The following is a 7,080-nucleotide window of genomic DNA, read 5'->3' on the forward strand; positions in this document are numbered from 1 at the left end:
GGTTCAGAAAGGTCAGGTCTGTTTTCCCTCTGTGCTGCTGTAATTTGAGTCTCTGCTGATTATTTTGGAGTGGAGGGCCATCAGTATAGCCTACTGTTCTACTGCACAGATGTAGTCCCAGATCATGAGATTAATGAGGTATAGTCAGATGCTCTTGACTTATTTACTACTTTTTTCCTTTGTGCTGTTGTACAAGAACTATACATTTTGATGACACACGCAGACTCACAATGTAAAAACAATACCAGGCACACACTGTCACAGCTGACAATTAATACATTATTAATTAAGCTGAATAATTAAACTGTCCACTTCAAATAAAACGTATTGAGTCATATGTTATTTTATTTTTCCTTTTCTTTTTAAACTCCCGTGTTTTCTTGAAAACTCCCCAACTTTACAAAAGGAGGAAAAGTTGTCCCTCCTTGGAAATGGTTCCATGTTAGTCAAAAAGGATTCAGGTGAATGTTCTCCCTCTGGGCTGCTGTAATTTGAGCCTCTGCTCATTCTTTTGAAGTGGAAGAAGGTCAACACAACAGCATGTTCCACACACTGCTTTCAATCAGTCGGCCCAGACTGTTAGATTAATCTGGTCAACAGTCAGCCTTGGGTAAAATGGTTATAATGAATCCACAGCATGATCGACAACTGATCCTGAAGGACACATGACGCATTTGGTGCATTATGTGCACCCATCAGTTATTTACTATGATTTCAGGAATTGTCGAGCTTTTGTGGGTTCACCAAAAGTCAACTTTGCTATTTTTTCTGATGAAGATACAGAGAACCACATATAGCTGCTGTGTGACAAAGATCAACCACCCAGGGTTTTGTTGGAGATCCTTGTTGGAGATCAACTTGTTGTGCCCTCGAAATTTTGTGATTTGGTCTCTCATGACGAATCGGGGCACAGGGGTGTTGGTAAAACATACAATCTCATTCGGAGAGATTTATTTTGGCCCTGTGTAAAAAGAAACGTCACAGATTACATCATGACGTGCCACACCTGTCGGTTCATCTGTAAACCAAATCCAACCCATACCGGTTATCCAGCCCTTTGAGCACCTGATTATCTATTGCATGACTTCTTTCTCATTCAAGGTGTGGTAATGTGACCCGACAAGCTCATCCGCAAATTTGTTCTCTTGAATTGGCCGGTTCTTTGTCTCAAAATTACAGCTTTCATCACTCCAACTGGGCTGGATTGTGAAATGCACTTGCAACGTCCCAATGGTTGATGAATAAAGTCGTTAGCAATATGGAAGGCTCACATGTCGGCATGCTGACATTAGCATTTAGCACTAAAACTATAAGAACCCTCTGAACCCCAAAATGCGCCATCAAGATGGAAAAACACAATAATCACCAAAACTACATCATTTATTATTGCCAAGCTGTAAAAACGTCATCATCGTCAGATTTGAACAAGACAAATGCACATATAGACGAAATAAGCAGGCACGACAGACAGTACATCAATGCTTGCACACCTGATTGGCAACAAGCCAATTCCTTAAGGCTATTTGAATGTTTTGTACGTGATTTGTGCGCAGAGTATTCCACGAGTGAGCTGCCTTCACAGAGAATGTAGATTTGCTAAAAGAGCTTGACCTTTGTGAAATGACACAATCACCTCTTGAAGCAGATCTAGTCTGTCTGCTGCTTTGAGTGCTTTGTTTCATAAAATCACTAAGTGGAGGCGGGGCCATACCATGTAACATTTAAAAAACCAGTCACACATCAGTGAATTTAGTGAGGTTCTCCCAACTCAAGATATGGTGTTTAATGAGGATATTGCAGTGATGGTGACTTTTGTTTTTTATCAAGTGTTTTTAGAGCTTGTTTATGGAGAATATGAATAGATTTTAATGTTGTGCTACATGTCTCATTTATGATATCATCCCAAATAAACCATTTAAAGTAACCAGATCCTGTAAAAAACATGAAATTCTGCGCTCCTCAGCGCAACTAAGTCGTGATTGTCTCACCTGAGACCAACAGTCACGTGACAAAACTTCTGTGAAGCTTCCACTGAACTGCAGGCAGCTGAACACATTGCATTGAGGAGAGGACAGATGTTGTAAGTAGAGGTTGTAACAATGTGAATAGCTCAGTGAATGTAGCATGCAGAGCCTCCTTTTTTCCCATCATTGGTAACACTTGTGGCAACTTGGAAACAAGTTGTATGTAAAGATTCCGATGTTTTCTAATTTCTGTAATATAAATGATCAAAGAAATTCAACTTGTTTTTTTTCTTTTTTATGATTTATGGCATTGTAATTTTACTACACTGTACTACACAAAATACATTTTTTTGTTATCTCTACTTCTAGCCATGGTTGTGCTGTTTGGTCCAGCACTTATGAATTGCAGTGAAAATCAAGGCCACAGAGAGAAAAATGTGACAGGAGCAAAAAGCCCCCCGAAGCTTGGGTTTCCAACTTGTCCGTTTAGATTACCAGTTGTCCACCTGACAATTATTTTCTGTTTATTTTGCACTACATTATTCAGCAGATACCTCTACCTCTCTACTTCACACTATTTATTTCAGTGCACAAATTGGTAGTTTCAGGATATAAAATATAATAATAATCAGGAGCTAATAGCAATTCCACATCCCAGTGTGGGATTTCAGCATGTAGACATGACTAGTGTGTATGTATAAAGTTTCAGAAGCGGCAATGGCGAGAAAGAGGAAACGATAAATAAAACAACGATGGAAGAGGAGACAGGCATTTGCAAGGAAGAGAAGGACGCAAGGAGAGAGCCGCCAAGGGAGGAAAGGCATGGCGAAAGGAAAGGAGGGACAGAGACGGGTAGAGAGGGAGTGGTGAAGGGAAGCAAAAAAGGACAATTGAGGAAAGCGGGAACAAAAGAGAAAGAAAGGAGAAGAGCCCATGAACCCAACACCACTTTGCAGCCAAGGATAAACTATCACTCTCTCTCATCTCGCCCTTAATCTATTCTTACTGTAGAGCTTATGGAGTGCCTGCACAAATGGTTTGCTATACTGCCCGCATCGCACACCATTTGTTAACAGGGAAGCCAGAGTTCTTGCGGCTGGGGAGCAGAGCTGCATAGCAACCCTACAGCACTTCCTGTTGGGCCAGGGGTTGAACGCCGGTGCCCGTTGTTCACTGCAGTGCCCCCTCTGCCTTTTAGAAAAGCAGCCGGGAAGCAGCTCACTTACAATCGGCTTTGTGCTTCGGTTGTGAGGCGAAGAGAAATGAGCGGAAAGGCAAAGCACCCTCAGTTCACTGTACTCTTTAACAGGCAGGGACCTGGATATTTGTGTGGGCCCCTGAGGGCCAACGGTTACATTTTTTGGAATGTTGACAGCTGAGCATTGACATCAGTATTCAGCACCTTTTAATTGTGTCTGTTTGCATGAACAACTCTTTTAAAGTATTCATCCTTCAATCAAAATCAATATCCTTTCATACAGGATTGTCTTTTTTCAGGAAGAAAACAGATACTCAGACTCGTGATGGTGTAGCTGAAGAGTGTGGACTGCCCATGTTCACTGTGAAATATGTAGAAAGCTGTTCATCTCCACCAAGCCGTGTTCTGTGATTATCGAGAAAATATGGTTTTACAGCCATAACTGCCAGGGCCTGCTGGGTTAATTCACATAAGCAGCTTATGCAAGGGCAGGCGTTGACTTGACATGCCCTCCTGACATTACGTGGAATGTCATTGGGATCTTGGCTTCCATGTTTATGTGGGTGCATACGCTCTCAGAACTTTAGTGCAGACTCACATTGAACGGGACAAGTTAATCAAAGTGCAAGAGATTAAACTGTTGACCAGGTGATGGTTAAATGCAGGACAGGAGGCAAATATGCAAAAAACATCTCGACAATACTTGATCCAGGATCCAAGTACGGTAAAAAAATGCAATTAATATCCCCGGACTTTATGTGCATCAATCACTGAAATCAAACGGTGTATTTGTGGAATACACACTTCTCTTTGTGCTCCCACTGGTGCCATGCCACTGTTCTGAAGGCCCCTTACTGTGAAACCCCAATAGGCAGAAAGTGCGTTTATCCAACGGCCCAACAGCCAAACTCCTATTGTTCTGAAAATACTTAACCTTTCTTGACTTGCAAAGTTTGACTTTCAAATTGACAAACACTATATGTGTAAGTCAAGCCACAATTCAAATGGGAACAAAAATGTTTTTGACTATCCTTTGCTGTTAACCATACGTACATATTGTTTCTAAAATAAACTGACACTGGAAGATATGGAAATGTATGACTTTTACTTTGGTAAATCTCTGAAATGATACAGGAAAAATGCTTGATTTTCTGTCTGTATGTAGTCAGAGGTGCCTTGAACTCAAATGTGTCAATCATTGTCAGAAATTACTTTTCAAGCAACACAAATATCAGAGTAAATAATAAAGACATTTCCCTCACAATTTGTGGTATTTTCTTTTTCATCTATAAAGGCCACAGGCAACACGTTTTATAGTTCTTCTTAAAATGATGCAGTTAATGTTATTTCCGTGTATGTATTTTGTACACACCCTTGTTAACACCTTACTTTTAAAACCTGACGTAGTCACTCAGTCTCGTGTGTATCCTTCTGCTGACTTCGCCAATTCCGTCACTGTCAGCTTGATCTGGGCCGTTTGCATGCTTTCACCGTCGGCTGATTTGACCCAAACATTATAGGTAATAAGCGATCGTTACCTTTTGTTTTCTCAAGTTGATTATCATGTTATCTTGAGATAACAGTATTACATTTTATTTTTTTATTATGTCGGTTTAGGGCTGCGAAATCATGCTACAACAACACAGACACCTCCCGGCTGGCTTCATTTAATCACTAATGGAAGCAGCTATGCAGCTAGTGTGTGCATCTTACTTTTCAGGCCACGGGTTTACCCCGTGACGGACCTTTAAATCGAAAGGAGCCACCATTATTAGTGACACATGCTTTTCCTGCTCAGATGAGCGAAACATGTGCTGTGATAAAAGGCCTATAAGTGACGTGGGAAGGTATAGACTTTTCTCAGATAGACTCAGGTGTGAATAACATTGTCAATCATTTCATGCAGGGGTGGCAGTTCCAGGGCCCTAGTATTAACTGTCTTACAGGCACATCTAAGCGGAAATGGGCCATTAGTTGTAAAAAATGTCCAGAAAAATAATTTCACTTATATTTAAAGTAAGCTTGGACTTCTTGAAGTGAACAAACAATAAAACACAGCCACCATAAAGTAACAAAAAGGATAGAAGGATAAATGGACAATGTCAATGCCTAAATATTGACCTCTACTCCCACTTAGTGGTTCGTGTTGTTTAGTACAACATTAGTGATGTAACATATCCTCACATTTCAGAAGTTCATTTTCCGTCCATCCAATTGTATCAGCAATTGTACTCGAGAGGAAAGGACAGAAGCCGCCTGCACTCTTTCAACTAAATTTTTCAAAATATTTTTGTAATCAAAGTCCAGACCTCTGTAGTGATGTCAGAAGTAGGCAGTGATACCGGTGGTTGATTTGTCACCATTTAACGAAACATAAAAAGCAACAAATCTTGTGTTGATGCTCTTTTTTCAGACTGTTAATGTGCTGACTAACAAACAGTTATGACTGATAAAAACTGGCACTCCTTTCTTGTTCAAAGACAAAAAAACATTCCGTCTGACTGAAACTGAAGGACACACTTGACTTTGTCAGCTGGTCACCAACATAACCAGCTGGACCGGTTTGAACAGGGTTGTGACATCATTCTGGTTGGCAGTGGCAAAGTGTAACACCTAAGAAAAATGAATGATCAGTTACATTTTAAACTTCCATCTCCAGTCTTATCTTCTTCTGTGAAACATTGTCCTCTGTACAGGAATATGAACTGATAATTAATGTCTCTATTGACCTTTTAAAACATTAGTAATCCTTCACCTTGGTCCTTTTGTGCTCACATGGTGCTTCACTGACTTACTGTGTGGTATATTGGCAAACTGATATGAGTGCTTCAATGAACTGCTTATCCATTATTCATTTAAACTTGTAATATTGGAAAAAAAATTGTTGTTGAAAAGCCCAAGTGAAAAAGCCACAGAATGTGCTCTAACATGAAGGATTAAAATGGAAAGAAAATCATTCAGCCACACATGTTAAATGAGGTGAGGAATAGCCGTGGCCTAGTTTACTGCCACAGCAGCAACACCCTCGTTCGTCTGGCTTCAACTCTGTGTAGTTGTTATCAATAATCCTTTCCTTACAGTAATTACAACCTCTTAACCTGCTTTCTAACTACAAAACCAGCCAAACATGAGCAGACGGCTCCTCTTGTTTCACCTCAGACACAAACATACTGGTGAGGTAAACACACCACAACATAATTTAGACGGGTTATCGCCAAACATTGAATGTATTATTCATAAGTATGTTTTCATTCGTGTATAGTCGCCTTTAACAAGAAGTGTTGTCTTTTCGTTACCATAGAATGAGCCACAACGGAAGCAGGTCATTCTCCGACACGAGGAGTATTCGGTTGGTTGCAATCTGCAACATCACCACTAGATGCCACTAAATCCCCCACACTGCTCCTTCAAAGCTAGAGTAGGGGTAAAGCTCACTTCCCCCACAGATCCTCTCACTGCCGTTGCCAGGCAAGCAATTAAAAGCACAGTTTAATTTAATTTAATTACCTTCTGACTGTTCCATTCACATTTTATTCACAGTATTGAAATGTACAGTCTGTAAGTACATGTTTGGCTCTTTTGTGTTCTTCTACCACATACTGTTTTAAAATGATGCCACTTACCAAAACATAATTGTTGCCAGTTGTGCAAGTGTTACCTCCCATCCGACCCCGCTCTCCCCTACATTATTTTACTGCAACTCCTGTTAGCCGGACTGCTGGAGGACATTTAGGTGATTATTGTTTTAATAGCTTTAGATAAACCCTAATAATTATTATTCTATCGGCTAAAATTAGGATATTATCTCGGTATGGACTGGACTTTCTGTCTCACTTGTGTGTTTCTTGTTTTTAACTTTCAAAATTGTTTCAAACAGGAAATACAAAATGTAAACACAGTTCAAGCAACAGTGATTTA

This window comes from Melanostigma gelatinosum (assembly GCF_949748355.1).
Source record: "Melanostigma gelatinosum genome assembly, chromosome: 2".
NCBI classification, from domain to species: Eukaryota; Metazoa; Chordata; class Actinopteri; order Perciformes; family Zoarcidae; genus Melanostigma; species Melanostigma gelatinosum.